This window comes from Ciconia boyciana, chromosome 3 (assembly GCF_034638445.1).
Source record: "Ciconia boyciana chromosome 3, ASM3463844v1, whole genome shotgun sequence".
NCBI lineage: Eukaryota > Metazoa > Chordata > Aves > Ciconiiformes > Ciconiidae > Ciconia > Ciconia boyciana.
Window position 1 is genome coordinate 98,064,068 of NC_132936.1, and position 19,337 is coordinate 98,083,404.

General features: G+C 41.3%; 1 protein-coding gene across 1 annotated transcript in view; it reads right to left on the bottom strand.

Annotated features, from left to right (window-relative positions):
* SOCS5 (suppressor of cytokine signaling 5) overlaps positions 1-14,025 on the bottom strand; it is a 74,807-nt gene extending 60,782 nt beyond the window's left edge. The window contains exon 1 of the mRNA XM_072856750.1: positions 13,950-14,025. The gene's annotated coding sequence lies outside the window, so the exon portion shown is untranslated. The remainder of the gene's footprint in view (positions 1-13,949) is intronic.
* Positions 14,026-19,337: the final 5,312 nt, after the last annotated feature.

A 19,337-nucleotide genomic window follows, 5' to 3' on the forward strand; every position in this document is an offset into this window, starting at 1 on the left:
CAACCCATGTAACCCCGGGTTCTTCTCTGCAGAAAGGACTGCGGCGAGCCCTGCGCAAGGGTCTTGAGCTGACTCTGAGGGACAGACAAGGGTACATCACATCGTGTTGTGACAGCTGCGAGGAAAGAGAGCCTCAGGGCCTGTATCTACCAGCCACAACCAGACTAGACGCAGCTCAAGTAAAGCACTGTCAATTAGTTTGCACAGAGACTTGGGTGCAATCAGTCCCACAGAAAGGCTTGATCCTGCCACTGGTTTTATGAGTAGATCCTTGCATTCATCAGATCGTTTAATACAACAAAAACAGACTGAAACAAATGTAAATGGAGTCCATGGGCAGAGGGCAGTGGGGAACAGGGATGTCAAGCGCATGCAGGTCAGTTTATATGCTTACAGGGCATGCGTCTCAAGACTGTCATGCCTATTACCTTTACCTCAGTACGCTGAATAAAGAACAGAGCAGGGAGTTCACTCCACTAATGGTGTGCTTTTCTTAAGGTGTCTTCTTCTCACCTTGCTTCTACCTCCGACTTAGTAGAGGATTCATCCTACCTAACTGATCTAAAACTGGTGCTGTGTCTAAGACCCTTTTGCTCTCCTCTGCAGTCTGGAAAAGGAAGAACTACCTTCCAAGCTCTGGATTCACCCCATTCCAAAATAAATGTTGTAGAGACAAGGCATGAATCACCTCCCGAACATGCTGCCCCTCTCTGTTGACCAGCAAGGGAGTGACCAGGACAGCCTTAGGCCAGGTGTCCAGTTCTTCAACAACCATGGAAAGGCAATCACAATTATTTCCTTAATGATGGGCTAGGCTGTCTAGTCCAGCTGATTACTTTTCCAGGAAAGCACTCATAATCTGTTCCATGCATAGCCAAATTCAGTGTATGTAGGAGAATCCATAAAGTTTAGTTTAAACGCTGAATATCCTCTCTGTTCTCTGTCTTCCACACATCCTCTGCCTCTAGCTCTAGTTATCTATAGCAGATTGTCTTTTCCCAGCCATTCCTGGCAACACCTCAATAACCAGCAGCTGGGTCACATTCATGGAGTCACAGGAACAAGACAAAGCTATCAGTTAAAAATTATATCTCCTCTCCCTGGCTTTCATTCGGCCTGGCTTAAACTGACAAGGGGATGTAATTTTTTTTGCCTGACCACATTTTGCATAGCACACAGAAGGAAGCGTAATTTGCTATCACAGCAATTTTTCCCTTTCACACTTGGCTAACCATACTGTACATTTCACATAGATCTTTTCACTCAGCTGCTGCAAGTAATGGTCCCAAGGTACCAGAAATCAGAGACTACGCTGTCTCAGCTTTGTAGAAGCCATAGAATTCTATGCTAAAACTATACACACTTTACTGATCTTATTAAAACAAATGTTTTGGTAGCAAACTCATGAAATGCAAACTGTTGACGGAAAAACTTTGTTGGTAGATTTTTGCAGAGTAGCACACGTAATTATACAGTACATATATATGTAATTTTGGTTCTGTTTCTGCAGAACTTCATGCAAGAACTGGAAGGTCAACATCATTCCTTAGAAAGAGGAATAATCAGCAGCTAAATTAGGCTGTGGAGGGCTGCTGTTATGGTTGGGTCAGAAGCTGCCACTAATCTAGAACCGGAGCAGAACATAATTTTCTCCATCCAAGCTGTGCTTGAAGATTTATCTAACACCATACTTATTTCCATGAAAAGTACTGTACATTTGCCACTAGTGGACACATAGATGCCCATTTCTGACACTGAACTGATCTATTCGTTCCAGTGTAATGTCATGGGAGAGACAAGAGATTGCAAATCACGAGCATGGAAAGTCTTTTCCATATCCTGGACTGGTATATTTGTATTTTGTAACTGGCAAAACGTAATTGTGTGAAATGAATTAGGTGATGGTTCGGAGCACCACTAGCTTTTATTATGGCTGAAACCTCTTCGTAGTGACGTTCTGTGCTCAGTGGGCTAGAGTTGGTCTACATTTTCAAACACTAGATGGTGCCAAGGGTCCACACATAAAGAAAAGCTGACTTTAAAAGACAGAAAAATGTTCCAGTTAATGGCAATACTGGCGTAATTTGGTCTCTGTGTAGTTCTGTGAATTAGTTCTAAATCTACTGTTAAAATGTCTCATTACCTAGGAAGTGACAGAAAAAAATTCTGTACAAGATGATAGTAACCCAAGTGAACTCACAGGTAATTTAATGCTGGAGTCTACAGAGAGAACAGCAATTCAGAAATGAAGTTTCAATACAGGGATGTTACCAGCATGGGCAGGTCCAGATTCATCTAGTCCAAAACCTTTTCTCTGACAGCGACTGGTACAAAGTGCTTCAAAGAAACCTATAAAAGCCCTGTGGCAAGCAGATAGTCGGAGTCCTACCCTCAGCCTGGTACCTAACACTTACAGTTTGGCTTAAGCTCTAGCATATGAAGCCAAACTTTGCAAAAAGGTGTTTCCAATTAAAAAATTGGTTGTTCTTGCTGGATATAAAAAAACTAGTTGACCTATTTTATAACTTAACTATGGACACTGATTGCAAGATTAAAAAATGCAAATGGCTGCAAACTGTATTTGTGCCTACGTAATAACAAAAATGATAAAAAACTCTAACTTCTTCTAGATTTAATGCTTTCTTGAATAGAAAATTTCATATTTTCTCATCTGATAGTCTTACTGGTCTCACTACATGACCAAATTCTAAGGAATGAGAAACAAATTACCATAACTTTAAATCAGAAATGCATAATATCCACTGTGTACTGTTTTACAGCAATATTTGGGGAAAAAATCTGTAGCCATTCTGCAAGCCAGTATCTTACTTTCCTGAGGCAGTTTGTATAAGACTATGCTCTGTGAGATAATGATATTGATAGTTTGCAGGAAGACTGTTATTAGATTACTAGCAAGGAAGGACGAAAAGAGAAGGAATATTTGACACGTCATTAGCATTTTTATTCTGATACTCTATTGTTTCAAGTTATTGATGCTGTTCTCTTTTCCCAGTCCAGATTTTCCTGTTTGTACACAGTTGGAGTTCTGTGGGAAGAGGAATTTCTGTCTGCCAAGGATATGCAAGAGGGTGCAATTATCTGAGTCTTGGGGGAAGGGCTCAGTTCATGTAGTTATTTGTCAGTACAGATGCTAGATCCTGGTCCTGCGATCAGAAGGATTCTCATAAGGAACCTCTCATAGATGCTAATGTAGATGGACAGAGATTCTGTTTTCTCAGTGGAGAAGTAAGTACTATTTCTTAAATCCTTCTGACCCAAGTCTTTAAGAAGGATCCTTGGATCCACTCTTTATGTAAAATTGTTCCCTGGAAACTGGGCTGTGACACCTATGCAGTGCTGTGTCTCTGTGTCTTTTGTGGCAGCATCATGTGTGTAAATAAATCAAGTTACTTTTAGATGACTGGTCTGCAAGACTACAGGTATCTCTTACCAGTAGGCTTACAGACTTACAGAGTGAGGCCCAGTCCATAGGCAACAGAAATGATGTGACGTAGCCCACCATAAAGCAGACTGAGCAAACAGAAGGCACCGCGTTGCTTGTACATCTTGCCTTTACCAGAACTATGCTGCCTCAACAAATTGGTGCACAGAAGCTGTGGTGGGAGGGTGCATAGGACAGACAAACATACCAAAGGGAAAACAACAGTATACCTATGCTTAACTGATTATGATGTTTAGAGATACAACAAAGATTACAGGAGTTGTGAAGTATGAAGACAGGTCAATAATACAGAATAATCTGGGTGGCATGGTCAACTGGACACAAGCAGAAGATATAATCAAGCATAAAGTTATAGACCTAGGATGAAAGCATGCCCATCATATTCAGACAACAGGTAAAAGCTGGAAGATCTGTCCTGTGAAGATGTGACATTGGAAGGGATTTGGCCATGAGTAAGGCAGATTGTCTGCTGAGCATTCAGCTTCTGATCTGATTCTGTCGCCAAGAGCACTAATGCAATCCATAAATTTACTTATAAATCAAAAGTGAAGTGGCCTATTTGACATTTGTGTGATTGATCTCCACTAAATTCAGTGTTGAGACACTGAGAAGGTTTAGAAAAGACTCATGATTGCCATTAAAAATTGGAAAACATTTTGTAGTGAAATATTTTTGGAATTCGCTTTGCTTTGCTTATGAAACAAATGTAAATCCACAACCTCCTGTGCAGTTCCTCTGCAGATTAGCATTACTTCCCATGCCCACTGGGTGCACTGTGTCACTCTTATAGTGCGTGGGTAGATCAGGTTCCTAGGATGGAGTCATTTTCAATCTCATTTTGACACAGTTACATTTTGCAAAGTTAGGTTAAATATTCTTAAAGAAAGAGAGGGCCAGTGACAGGAGATGTATCTATTACCCATTCATTAGGGATCTAATGGAAATAAGGACTTTGGTTAAAAACCCAGTTCTGAGAATCAGCCACCTCAAGGTTCAAGTCGTGTCTGTCTGAGCAGCTAATTGCTGCGACACCACTCCCTGACATCCAGGGAGGTCCTGAGTACATAGGCACGTACTGCTGACACATGACTACAATTCACGCAATCTGGGGATGCGCACAAGCCGGAGAGTAGTACTGCACTTGTGGGCCAAATGCAGCCTTGTTGCCCAGACGTTGAGCAGTCCTGCCTTAAATCAAGAGTCTCATTTTCTAACACTGTAATTGTAGATCATCTGCCAAAGGCTGATTAGCTTCAAAAGGCTAACTTCAGTTTCTAGGTGTCCTTACAAGACCACCTACACAGCATCAACTCAAGCCCAAAGCCGGGAATCTGCAAACTAAAGGATACTGCTGCAATGCTCAATAAGCAAAACTTCCCCACTAGCAAGCAAAACATCAAATAAATGGTTTTAATTTAACTCTTTTTTACTGGAGACAAGAGAAAAGGAAAAATAACAACGTATCCACTAGATACGCCTGAATAGTACATAATGCACAGGTCAACCACATCACTCCCAATATGAGGTTGGAAATAGGTCCATCATAATTCTCCTCCAAAAGCTACCAGGAATGGCTGAGATAAACAGTTACTGCTCACAGTTCGATGTTCAGGCTCAAAAGGGATGAACTGGTGGGTGCATCTATGAGCAGCCTGTAAAGTGGATGCTCATTCTCTAGACTTGGCAAGCAGCTTACAAAAATAAAGCCATTTTGTGATACAGACCACATCAGTATTTCAACCTACAATATAGAACTGTTATAGAGCATTAAAATGGCCATGGGTGTCAGAACTGTGTTTCCTAACTTTCTTTCCCAACTTAAAACTAAATTTGTTATATGATACAGATCATGCCAGATTTTTCACCTCCAAAACTGTGAGTTTTACACACATGTTCACCTCGGAAACTCTGCTTATGTACCAAGTATGGAGTTAAGCTCAGGCTAGGGAATAATGAGATACTGAATCAGATCAGAGCTCATTTACCAGTTTATAATCATTAACAAATTTTATAAGTTACCATCTGAATTTTTCATTTAAAAAAACCCAACAAATCTTAGTATTTACATGCTTCATAGTGAAGTTATAAGGTATAATCTGTTAAACTCTAAAGAGTGATGAGATCCTCAGCTAGAAGATGTTCTTCTAATTCACAGAGATGTTCAAACAAATAAGATTTATTTGAAAGTACAGAAAATGATCTGAACAAAAACCAGAGTTGGGTAAATTAATAGGAGGAAAATATATTCTGTTTCACTCTATTAGGATGAATGGCATTTTGCCTGGAATATGAGTCACGGAGAACATTATATTCTGAGTGTAAGACGTGGCTAGGCAAGAAGGAAAGGGGAATAGTAACCTGGAGGATAAATTGCTGGAATAAATAAGTAGGAATACACTGAAGTGATAGCAATACTGCGTGAAGAACTACTTTAAGACTAAAAGCTAAATTGTATCTTATCACTTTGAAAGCCATGCAAGTTAAAAGGCTCAAGGATTCTGCTAAAGGAATGAATCAGATCTCAAAGCCTGGCATACAGCGCATGAGAGCGTAGGACTAAGCATTCTCAGTCTGGGAGACCTGGCTCTGGAAAGAATTTTCAGTAGAGGTTAGATGAATCACCATCCGAGCTCTTCTGAGTCATTGCAAAACCTTCAGTAATACTTGTAGACCCGAATAAACATTTGCAATACTAACTGAAACTCCCAGCTCTCCCACAGAACAATGAGGGATTAGCAGAAACAGCCTGGTCCAAAACAAAGCTTTGAAGAAAGTGAAATGTGAGAAAAGCCAGAGACTCAAAATTGAATCATTATTCATTGCTTCTATGAAGAATCCCCCAGAATTAGGGATGCCATTTCCATCTTCTCTGGTCACATGTAGATATTTTATTGGTACTTGGACATTTTGGCAAAATCACAGTAGCAACACTGGCATCTATCCCCACACACAGTAGTACCTCAGCTTGTGGTGGCAGCAGTTTCCATTTGCTCTTTTTTTGTGGACTAGGGTCACTCAGACCTCATCTGCACTGGAACTATATTGTATTATTGTAATCATGACCAGTAACTCTGTTCAAAAGTAAGGACACCAGAAGCACAAAAGCATGTCAGGACTGAAATGGGGAAAGCTGTGGGCATATCTGAGTGACAGCAGGACAAAGCAGACGAACTGCCAGTGCACAATTACTACATTTTATCTGTACTGCTTGCCAAATGCAGTCCTATGCAGTGTCATTAACAGAATCCAGTCTTAATAAATGTCATTTGTGTAGAGTATTCGCAGGCCCTGATTTGACACATCTATTACTGACATTACACAAGTCCTGCTTTGAGTCATTTTTGATTGAATGTGCAGACACGGACTGCAGCCAGAGCTGCAGATATTACTTCCATAGGACTTTTGGAAAAATATTTATTGCAGCAATAACTTGGTCAAAAGATGCATCTAGTATTTTTTACACATTATATAGCCTAAAAATATGTCTGATAATTTAAGTTTGATTGGCTGCTATGTTTAAATCTACTCGCTTATGCTTTCAGCAACAAAGCAATTCCCCCACACACTTCAATGCACTCTGCCTAAATTTTTTGTATTGCTGCGCACATACCCTCTGAATTTTGGCTTGGCAATATATGAAGCTTATTACCTAGGACCTCTCTTGAGGCTACCAGTTTTACTTAGATTCCATTCGGATTTTAAATTTATGGCTAGGCTTTGATTTATCTGGCTTGATTCAATGCCCAGTGAAGTCAATGGAAAGTTCCTATTGACCTAAAAGGAAGTTGATTGAGGCACTTTCGTCTGCCTGGTTTGATCTAACATTAAAGTTCTTTTCTTCCACTCAGGTCTCTATATTTAAAGTGGGTTAGGAACTGTTACAAAGTACTGAACTGTTTTCTGAACGCAGAGATGTGAAAAAAAAGCATTGCTCATGGGGGTATGCCCCAGCTCTCACTGAAATCAGCAGAGGCTGTTTCATTTACCGCGGTGGAAGCTGAGCCAGACCTGAACATCAGAACTACATTTATTCCAGGATTTATTCCAGAAAGTGAAAACCTAATGTAAAAAACAGATGTTTTTGCCCTTTCTGGGTATTTATTGAGTTGGAGAGAACGTAGGATCCCAGTGCTGTTCACAATTGCACGAAATTCATGAAATGCAATCGGTTGATTTAAGTTTCCAGAGTTCTCTGAAACTCTCAGCTTTCATCTTAAAAAAAGAAAAAGAACAAAAGGAAAAGAGTAAGTTAACTGCTTTTAAAACTACAGAGAAAGGTGGAAAACAATAAATCCTAAGAGCTCAAAAATAGGAAGGCCACGTCCCTCCTCCCAAAATGATTTGTGGTAAAATGCTATGATTTTTAAATCAGCTTCATAGTTTGAAGGTCTGATTCACTTTGAAATGCTTAGTATTGTTAATACCTCTGTTTCACTGTGCTGGTTAATTATTCTCTGTGCCATGACATTTCCCAAAGACTCTCAACAGAGTCGGCACTCCCATCATGCCAGAGGCTGTCCAAAAAGTCAAAATTTAAAAAGGGGGAAAGTCATGTAGCATGTCAGCAAAATTAATTTCACCATGAGCTAATATGCAAATGGATTAAAAAATGCTGTTTAAAGTACAACATTATAGTCTGCCTCAATCCTTGTATAAAATCAAACTGGAAGAGATGTTAGAAGACCTTCTGCAAAAATATCTAAGAATGCATCAGGTTATTTTTTTCTAGAGGGAAACCTGTGTCATATACAGAATATAATATAGCTTTGGCAAACATTTATATATGCAAATGCTTATGCATATATGAACAGCTATTTGAAATTCCAAGGCTCTGTTACTGGTACAAAAATTATTACTGACAGCCCCATCTAATTCTGTATATGATCTGATACTCATCCACTGTACCCAAATTTCTTCAACACATAAATGATTGCAAGAGCAACTACATAATATACAGCTCATAAAATGTCTGAGTACTTTATTAGCTCTGCATACCTCGTTATCTTATGCTACTCTGCTATTCATAAGAAAACTGCTTGCTGTTTTCACAGGACTGAATTTGTGGTATCACCTGTGAATTTCCAGCGCATTCTGATCCATAAGGGGCATGCAGACTCTCCCACCAAATCAGGGGACCACAGAGGAAATTTCAAGGAACTTCTTGTGTGTTACTTATTATTCTTTATCTGTCTGATTAACACCTAAGTCTGCAAGTCATAATACAATATTTTAGGTTCATCTTTGCTGGAAAACCTTGATACAACACTAGTAGGAAAAGGAACTTTTGTTTATGGCACCTAGCCTGTTTTGTGATTAGGGGATTTTCATTAATATTTTCAGCTCTGAAGTTCGGAAGAGGTAACAGTCAACGTATTAGAAATCCACTCCTATAGCCAGCTGATATCACTGGCTGACAACTGATACATACACAAAGTATGGCAGTACTATCTAAATATCCATCCATGACTTACTTTCATTTTCCGTACATCTCTCCCTACCATCTAAAGTCTAAAAGGCATCTGGTTTTATTTCTCAAGCCAGGCAGGGAATGAGAAGGGAATGTGAGCTAAATTCACAGACAGCATAAAAGTTCAGTTTGAATGTTCCACTGAACCCTGAGATCCTCATTTCAGTCTGCAGTGGGTGTCTGAGTTCCAGCCACCAGCCATGCACAAAGCCATCCCCTGGGCCAGTTGCAGGGCAGCAGTCACACTGTGTGTTTCCAGCCTGCAGAAGCCTGGCCAGGGGAAGAAGTGTAAGATGCACATCTAAGATGGGATGAATCACAGTGGAAATAGATATTTCTCTCCACTGATGGTAAGGAGAACACAAGGTGATTAGCTCAGACTGGACATCAAACTTCCAGGTGATGTGTCACGAATCACTATATTGGTTTTGTGTGGCAAGGTTTTGGTAGCGGGCGGGCTACAGGGGTGGCTTCTGGGAGAAGCTGCCAGAAGCTTCCCCCATGTCCAATAGAACCAATGCCAGTCAGCTCCAAGACAGACCTGCCGCTGGGCAAGGCCGAGCCCATCAGCAACGGTGGTGGCACCTCTGGGATAACACAGTTAAGAAGGGGAAAAAACTGCTGCACAACAGCAGCTGGAAGAGAGGAGTGAGAATATGTGAGAGAAACAACTCTGCAGACACCAAGGTCAGTGAAGAAGGAGGGGGAGGAGGTGCTCCAGGCACCGGAGCAGAGATTCCCCTGCAGCCCCTCATGAAGACCATGGTGAGGCAGGCTGTCCCCCTGCAGCCCCTGGAGGTTAATGGTGGAGCAGATATCCACCCGCAGCCCATGGAGGTTAACAGTGGAACAGATATCCACCTGCAGCCCATGGAGGTTAACGGTGGAGTAGATATCCACCCGCAGCCCATGGAGGTTAACGGTGGAGCAGATATCCACCTGCAGCCTGTAGAGAACCCCACACCAGAGCAGGTGGATGCCTGAAGGAGGCTGTGACCCCATGGGAAGCCTGTGCTGGAGCAGGCTCCTGGCAGGACCTGTGGACCCGTGGAGAGAGGAGCCCACGCTGGAGCAGGTTTGCTGGCAGGACTTGTGACCCCGTGGGGGACCCACGCTGGAGCAGTCTGTTCCTGAAGGACTGCACCCTGTGGAAAGGACCCACGCTGGAGCAGTTCATGGAGGAGTGCAGCCCATGGGAAGGACCTATGTTGGAGAAGTTCATGGAGGACTGTCTCCCGTGGGAGGGACCCCACGCTGGAGCAAGGTAAGAGCATGAGGAGGAAGGAGCAGCAGAGATGACATGTGATGAACTGACTGTAACCCCCATTCCCCATCCCTCTCTGCTGCTGTGGGGGAGGAGGTAGAGAAATTGGGAGTGAAGCTGAGCCCAGGAAGAATGGAGGGGCAGGGGGAAGGTATTTTAAGATTTTGGTTTATTTCTCATTGCCCTACTATAATTTGATTGGCAATAAATTAAATTAATTTCCCCAAGTCAAGTCTGTTTTGCCCATGATGGTAATTGGTGAGTGATCTCTCCCTGTCCTTATCTCAACCCACGAGCCTTTCGTTTGTATTTTCTCTCCCCTGTCCAGCTGAGGAGGGGAGTGATAGAGCTGCTTGGTGGGCACCTGGCGTCCAGCCAGGGTCAAGCCACCACAATCACCACAAAGGAAAAGCAAAAAAGACAGTAGTGCAGCAGTACTTTCTAGTGAAAGTATAGGGAGACTAGGTTAGATAGCTCATGTATGCCCCCTGTTGATATCTATATTTTGACATTTAGATGTTGACATCTAGATTTACTCAGATGCATCCCAACTTTCTAAACAGGCGAACCTTCCTCTCCAATTGACTGGCCAGTCTGTGACTCTGAGCACAGGCTCTGGTCTTAGCTGGGTTTCTACCTGGAGGTGGAGATTTGCCTCTCGGAGCAGCTTCCACCTCTTGAATGAGGCTTCTCCATGTTCAGTCTCCAGGCTTCACATGCCTGCCAGAGTGGCAGGGTTTGTGTCAACAGTTTTTTGTGTAGGCCCAGGACTTTACACAGCCTCTGCAAGTATCCAATTAATCTAGCTCTTCATGTGACTTTTGCAACTCCTTTAATTTCTGAGTTTGGAAACACCCACGCCTCTGCCTAACTCTGTGACCTAAGCCTGAACTAAAATGAGGATTTAGCAGAAATAGTAAAAGGTAAGCAAGAAAACTCTTCTAAAACGAACCAGTTTCTGGTAATCCAGATTCATAAGGCCAAAATCCCCAGGTTAGCAAGCCTAGTAGGTCATGCTTACTTTAACAGCTAGACATGCGTTCTTGATGGATCGCTCTTCTCCTTGTGGGCTGGTAGGTTCTCCCCATCTGTCTTTCCAACTGCTCTGCTCTAAGCACTTCCTTACATTCTTATTCATAAGGTGAAGCCCAGCTGGAGGTGGCAACCAGGCTCTTTTAAAATACAGTACAGGCAGCTTCAATGTGCTGATGTGATGAAAGTAAACCAGGCATCCCTACCTAAATACCCTTCGCCTCATGTAAGTGCAGTAAGCAGGAAGCTGTTTGGGTGTTGGGACGGGGACCTCCTGTAGGAGGACCTTCCTGTAGGACTAAGGGTGCTCATGGTGAGTTGGTTAGGGTTTTGGGTTTGCTTTTCATGGACAACTGTGAAAGCTGGTGGAAGTTCCACACTGTGAAATAGCACTATTCTTGTTTTGTAAGTTTTATGAGACAGGAAAATTTTCAGTATCCAGCTTTAATCATATGTGGGTGGATCAAAGGTTGTAGGGAAACTTTGGGAGAATTAGAACAATTTTGTTTTCCATGGCATGCTAACCAATTAAAACTAGACCTTTGCAAAAACATTGTTAATAGTATTATGTTAGCTAAATGATGATGATGAAGCATCACATGCCCAAAAACAAAGGTATACAGATTAAGATATTATAATATAGAGAAGATCTGTACCTGTATATATCCATACCAGAAAATATAAACAAATAAACATAAATACATGTCTTAGATAACCAACCTAGGTGTGTTTACCTTATCTTTTCCAGTGTATTACTTGTCATGACATTAGCTTTTGTGATCTGCAGCATTAATTCTTGACTACTCTCTAGATAATTATGCAGACAGATGTACTGTATAGGACGTCATTGATCCAGACACTGCACAAACATAATGGTGACGTACCCTGCCTCAAAGAGTTTTCTGTCTAAAAGATGTACTAGAACAGAATTATTGAAACCTAAGACTGCAGAGCCAGAAAGGCCTTCAGGAGATAGTATAGTCCAACTCCATGCATTAAAGCCAGCTAAAGTGTGTTTAGACCACCCACAAAGGTATTTGTCCATTGTCTTGAAAAGCTGCAATGAAGGCCATTGTACAGCATCCCTATACAACCTACTTTAGCACTTTATATAATCAAATTATGAAAATAAATTGGCCTAATTTGCAGCAAGGAAGATATATGCTTAACATATGAAATACATTACTGTTGTAAGGATGAAGAACAGCTGAACACTATTTTTATAACATCCATTCATGCACTGGAAAATTGATAAAATCTCTACCCATAACCTTGTCTTTTTTAAGTGAACAAACTAATTCCTTAAGCTTTGCTTTAAATTGTGTTTTCTAAAATCTGCCATCAGGACAAAGTTTTCCAACTGAGACTTTAAAAGGATCAAGTAGAGCAGAATAATTACTTCCCTTTTTTAAGATACGACAGCCCTGTTCATTCATCCCAGAATGACACTATTTAGTTGACTCATCTGTAGTTTGTAAAATACTTTTGCTCCCACATACTTTTCTGCTGTACTGCTACATAAGTGGTTATTTTCTATACATACATCTACAATTTCTCCCTTCCTTGCTAGGCTAGTTATCCTCTTAAAGAAGAAAATTAGACTCATTTGTCTAATGACAGATTGGGGGGGAGGTTGTGGGCGGACACTTATCAGTGCCTTATCTCGGCTCTCACATATGAATTCTTCAATGTTTTATGCCAAAACTCTCCAGGGCATGAAATTAGGCTGATGAGTCTATCATTTCTGACTTCTCTTTGGAGCTGCATGTATACCATTTCTCTTTTCCAGACCTTGTAGATATCTGAGATGATTGCCAATGGTTCAGAGATTAATTTCAGCTAATCGCTTGAGTAAAAGGAAAATCAATAATGTCATACTTCAGGTGAATGGCAAAATCAGAGAGCAATTGCAGATTATCTACTGTTTGATCCAGAACAGCCACTGCTATACATAAAGATGTTGTCTCAAATTAATAGATAGGAACAGATTTTACCTTGTTCTGATTTGGTCAGTACAGAGCCTCACAGGTTCCCTCTGCATACCAAGTGGGGCAAGCCTGCCTTGTGCTTACTGCTGCGTGCACAGCTCACACTGCTACTGGGAGCCCCGCACCAGTTCTGCTAGCTTTACGATTTTCTTTGTAACAAACATTTTCCAAACACAGTACAAGACTTCATAATAGCACGGGTTAAAGTGCAAATGTGTCATTAGGGAAAGCCTGGATGGTTGGAGTGGCAAGATACATGAATCAAGACTCAGGAAAATAGGCTGTTTAGCATCACTCAAAGGCAGCTTCAGTAGGATGCAGGGAGGGGGAGCTGGGCCAGGACTGGACAAGGGAAGCGTGGGGTCTATGGGTGCCAGGCAGTGTGCAGCTGAGCTGAGGGGCAGGAGCTGTGACATGCCACACTGGGCCATGCTGTGCTGGGCCATAATGGCCCAGCTCATGCCATACTGGACTGTGCCATGCCATGCTGTGCTGGCATGTCCCACACCAGGACAGACCATACCCCGCTGTGACAGGTCATGCCATACTGGCTCGTGCTGGGCTATACTGGGCTGACAGCCCCCGCAATCTCATTAGCAGGCTGGAGGATGACTGGGGGAGGCAGGGATGCCCCAGGAATGGCAAGCTGTGCTTCAAGCAAAGGCACCTATGGGACAGCATGGCCCTTTCTCAGCTGCAGGCAAGCCCATCCAGCTGGCATCACGCTGCTCTTACCTTTTTGCTCTCCCACTAGTGATTGAGTATTCCTCCCCTAGATTTCCGTCTTCCTAATTTCTCCATCCTAGGCAGTATTGGAAGAAAGTGTTATCTGTAATGGGAAATTAGTTGTTGAGATCAAGGGTGTTTGAATTTTCCTGGCTCAAATTGCTGCAAATAAATAGAGCCAGGTTTCACTCAGTAAACTCTGCACCTTCTGACGGAAAGTTTTGAGAGAGTTGTGTAAAGACAGCCTTTCCCCAAAAGAGATAAATTTCAATACCAGTCAACTAGGAGAAAGTTGTGATAATAGGATTCTTTTCTACCTGCTCCCTTGCTAGTCAAGTTGCTGTAAACAGAGGTTCTTTTCCCTGTCAGAAGGTCCTAAACCTACGGACGTCCTGTTCTAGCCGGGCTGCAGAGGAGGGCTCTCAGAGCCTCTTCTTGCATCGATTTTAATGTCAGATGCAAAAAAGAGAGTGCCATCTGGGGCTGCTGGTGCCACCATCTTGGGGATGCTGTGGGGCTCAGCAGGACATTCAGACCAGTTATATCCCCATCCTGCAATGGGGCAGGAGGGCCCCTGGGCAGTAATTGTCATTTCCTAGCTATGAACCTCTTCAGGACCTTCTCCGCCCATTGTGTCCTGCAGTATGTGAAATATGCCCTACAGGTCTGAGCTGTAAGATTTTAGCACCTGCCTCCCCAGGCCAGGAAAACCAGCCATTCCTGATACGAAGGATGCAGCCAGGGGCTGGCTGGTTTCCTCTTTTCTGAACAGCACCGTATTCCTACTTCTTGATAAATCATTTTTACTTAATGAGATATCCTCTTGCTATAATGGCCTATTTTAACTCATCACTCTGTCACATCAGACACGTAAAGAATCTTTTTAATAGAAAAAAATTGTTTCTTTTTTAAAAGGTCCTGCTTCCAAAACTGCCCAGGGTTTTTATTTCCTTTTCCCTATTTTTAATAACATGTATGATAAATAATCTGACCTTTACATTTGCATGCTTTCAAATCTTCATTTTCCTTTGGAAATCCATTGCACATATTAGTTGTACCATTGCTGTTGTTATTTTTTTAATTCTGGACATTCACATAGCAGTCAGTTAGAAAGTCCCGCTATTATTTCTTTTGTTGAAAGTATGTCAAGGATAAGCCTTTTAATAGGGGTCCTTTATGAGTCAGTCTTTAAAGACCAACTAAAAAAGCTATCTCCATGCAAAGAGAAAAATTAGCAAGTAGTTACAAACATATTTGTCATTAATGAAATGAAAATAAGAACAAACACCAACAGACACAATTTTGTTTATCCTCCATTCAGAGAATCTATTCCAGAGCCACCTTTTAAGATGCTTCCCTTTCAATTACGTATGATAATTTGATACCAAAAACAAAGGCCAGATCTTGAAAGTGGTTACATGTATGTAATATCTCTGTTCACATGGAATTTGCCTGGGCTAACATGATTAAAGCGATGCTGGTGCCAAAGTGTTCACTGAAGCAGGTCATACATCAGGTCAGAAAGTACTCACAGATAGTGCTCTTGAGACCAAAAAAATATCTAGGAGCAGTTTAAAAAAATGAACATTTAGCGTGTGATGAGAAGACAGATCTGCAGAGCTCCTCCTGTGTACTTAGTCTGGCTGTGCTTTCCCTTTCTTTTACTAAGGTTATCTGGCATTTACCTCTGTTTTTCCCCTAGCAAGCTGCTCAGTTCTTTGGCCAGTTTAAGACTATGATAATACTGTAACATTGTTAATAATTGGTAAAGGCATTTTTTAGGCAGTACTGCAGTGATGTCTTAGGGGAAGGATTTGAATGAAGAAGATGGGAGATAAGCTGCAGGGAAGAAGTACGTACAAAAGAAAGGTACGTTATGGAAAATGTGAAAACTGCTTTATTCAAAAAATCTCCTTCAATAAATTGCATCTTCTTCTGCTCAGTTTCTCTAATACTGGAAAATTTCCTTCCTCTCAAATAAATGCTCATTCTTTTTTATCACTGCTTTCTGGGCTGCAGCCTTTTATTTGTGAAACTGAAAACAATGGTTTATCCAGTGCTTTTGCTGTGACTCTCATTTCATTCGGGGATCATGGTTTCTGTGTGTAAACTTGATTTTGCTCTCGTTGTAATTCATACGTTTGGGAAGAGGTTCCTCTACTGCTGCATTGTGCATGGGAGACCTATTTTCTCATCCCCTCATCTCAGCACACTCGCTACTTGTAAACTTGGGATTCTAGTTTGATTTTTCAGAGTTTATTTGATTCTTTTTTCTGTATAACAAATCCATGTCATTTGTCAAAATATTGACAAATGACCTTAAGAGTATTGTAAGACTTCACATTTAGAAGGACATGTCACTGTGCCTTGATTTGCAATCAGTAAAACAAACAGTTAAACAAATGTCCTGGTTTCAGCTGGGATAGAGTTAATTTTCTTTCTAGTAGCTGGTATAGTGCTGTGTTTTGCATTTAGGATGGGAATACTGTTGATAACACACTGATGTTTTAGTTGTTGCTAAAGTAGTGCTTACACTGGTCAAGGACTTTTCAGTTTCCCATGCTCTGCCAGGTGCACAAGAAGCTGGGAGGGGGCACAGCCAGGACAGCTGACCCCAGCTGACCAAAGGGCTATTCCACACCATATGGTGTCATGCTCTGTATTTAAAGCTGGGGAAGGAGAAGGAAGGGGGGACATTCAGAGTGATGGCGTTTGTCTTCCCAAGTAACCATTACGTGTGATGGAGCCCTGCTTTCCTGGGGATGGCTGAACACCTGCCTGCCCATGGGATGGAGTGAATGAATTCCTCGTTCTGCTTTGCTTGTGTGTGCAGCTTTTGCTTTACCTATTAAACTGTCTTTATCTCAACCCACGAGTTTTCTCACTTTTACTCTTCTAATTCTCTCCCCCATCCCACAGGAGGGGAGTGAGCGAGCGGCTGTGTGGGGCTTAGTTGCCGGCTGGGGTTAAACCACAACACTGAGTCTTCAGAGTAACCCCATAGGTTAACTGCAGGTTTCTTCATTAAAGCTGTTTTCAAGGGTTGGAATGTACACCTGCATTTCCCATTTGGGAAATTTCTCTTTGGCTCTTTGGGCTGTACGGCTCATTTGTTGCATTACAACTGTAAAACCCTTTAGAGCAGAGTTTTCTGCCCTAACATCAGATATTTCCTTTCCAGTAAAAGCTCATCTCTGTCCTTTTAAGTACACTTAGTGATGCTGTCTTAATGAAGGTCACGATGAGATGATGACCATCAAGGATATTGACAGATTCTCCCTTTATAAGCACCATTTACTACCCTTCTTTTGTAAATTAGTTATTCTCCAGCTGTTTTATGGAAACGATCTGTTTTTCAGAGTCTTGGATGTTATGTTGAATAAAACAAAATAAAATGGGAGATAATAGTAAAGAGAATAAAGGAGGAAAAAATGCTGCGAGTTCTTAATGCGCAGCAAGGTAAACCAGAATAGCAAATACTCATCCTTAAATGGATATGTAAAACAGTAGCTTCTTAAGAAGGTAGTTTGAGGAGCATGAAATGTGAAAGTAATTGTATCTGTGGCATAAAGCAGTCCAGAGCTGGTCACTCTAGATATCCACCAAAACTGATAGAATTACATTTATTTCTGTAGCTAGATAGCTGAAAGCCGATGGCCTAGTAAGGGGTAAAGCTGCTGCTCTCCTTTAGGCACCTGTGATTCCCAGTGAAGTGAATTACTTTAGCAGGAGTATAGCTCATGTAAACACTATGCAAGCTACACCAAGGAAGCATCTCTTACCCAAAGTCAGACAAATGTAATCCAAACTTTACATTCACTGTCTAATCTTGAGATCCTTCCACAGCTGAAAACTCCCGCTGCATTTATTTGCTAGAATGACATTTAAACAAACCAGATAATTTTTTTTCTCTCCAGTAGAACTTCCTTTTTTTTCCTTCAGCCATACACTTTGTCTATACATGTGCTGCTTAGCTAAAGCTTTCTCTGTTTATGGCCCCAGTACTTACTCCATGCAAATCCTTGGCAGCTTGAATCATTTGGAATGTGCAAAAATATACCTGTCTGCTTTCCTCCTTACCAAAAATCCTACTTGTGATCCACACATGCATAAACTGTGCCTCAAAGTAGACTGATTAAGAATTTGAATCACTATTTTAATTATGATTTAATTTGGCAAATGGAAATTTCTGACTTTAATAGTTTATAATTTTCCATTCCCATGTTTTTGTTACTTCCCGAAAAAGTTGGATTCTCATTGATTAGTAATCTAGTGTTCATCTGCCGCAGAATGTAGCCTCCACACTAAATTGGATCTTCTTTTTGCTAATCAGTAAGACACATTCTGTACATACACAAGCACTTATTTAACATGACATATTTATTCAGATTTCTAATGTTTATATTTCATGATGCTAGAAAAGGTAGCTGATATTTCTTAAGAGTTTATTTATTTTTGATTCTTGATTAGTTTTAAGCTATGTTTAGGTGCAAATTGGAATTCAAATATAATACAAACATTCAGAATATTAAAGTAGTGTTTTATTAGCTGAATAAAATCAAGTTAAATTGCTAGCTATAGGAATTTAGAAAGGCTTGTCAAAACAAAATTTCCATTTAAAATGTCACCTTATCTTCATGAACGGAATGAATTGTTCCTGGGCATTCCATCCTTCACAATGTTAAAGGTAATTTTATTCTGAAACTGGAGGAAACTGAGTTTCTCAGCTTCTTAGCATCTCAGCTGTAAAGCACCTCTACATGTTCACTGTTTACCTCTATAACTACCATGCTTTGTGTGTCTGACTTATTGACGACCTTTTCAGAATTTCAGATGCAGTATTGAATTTCCTATTGGTATTAATAGGCAGACATGCAGGCTTGAAGAGCACAGCTCAAGAGCTCAGTGTTTACAGTTTCTGATTTGCACCTATACTGCTGTGACCATGGGCAGCCCTGCAGACTTGGCACAGAAATTCTCTTCAGTCCTTACTTTATTTAGACTTCACCTTTCTTTCTAGGATCACTCCTACTAGTCATTCAGCACTTATACCCTTTCTTTTTGCAGGTATGCATCAGATACTTACGAAGAAAGTGGCTGCACTACGCAAGCTTGCAAGGGAATTGGATGTATATAGACAACAAAATCTGTGGAATACTATAGTTAAGGTGCAAGAGGCAAGTCACATTTTCAGAACTGAGACTGCGTGGTGGTGAACCACTCAAGGGGACAGATTCACAGCTAGGACTGAAGTCTTGATACTGTGGTAGTGCCGTGCCTCCTTTGAGCCATGAAAAAACTGGCAGATAGCTCTGCAGCGTCTCTCAACCTGAAGAAGCGGAAAGACCTCCAGGGAGCAGCTGCAAGGTACATAGGTGAAACTCCATCTCCACCCCA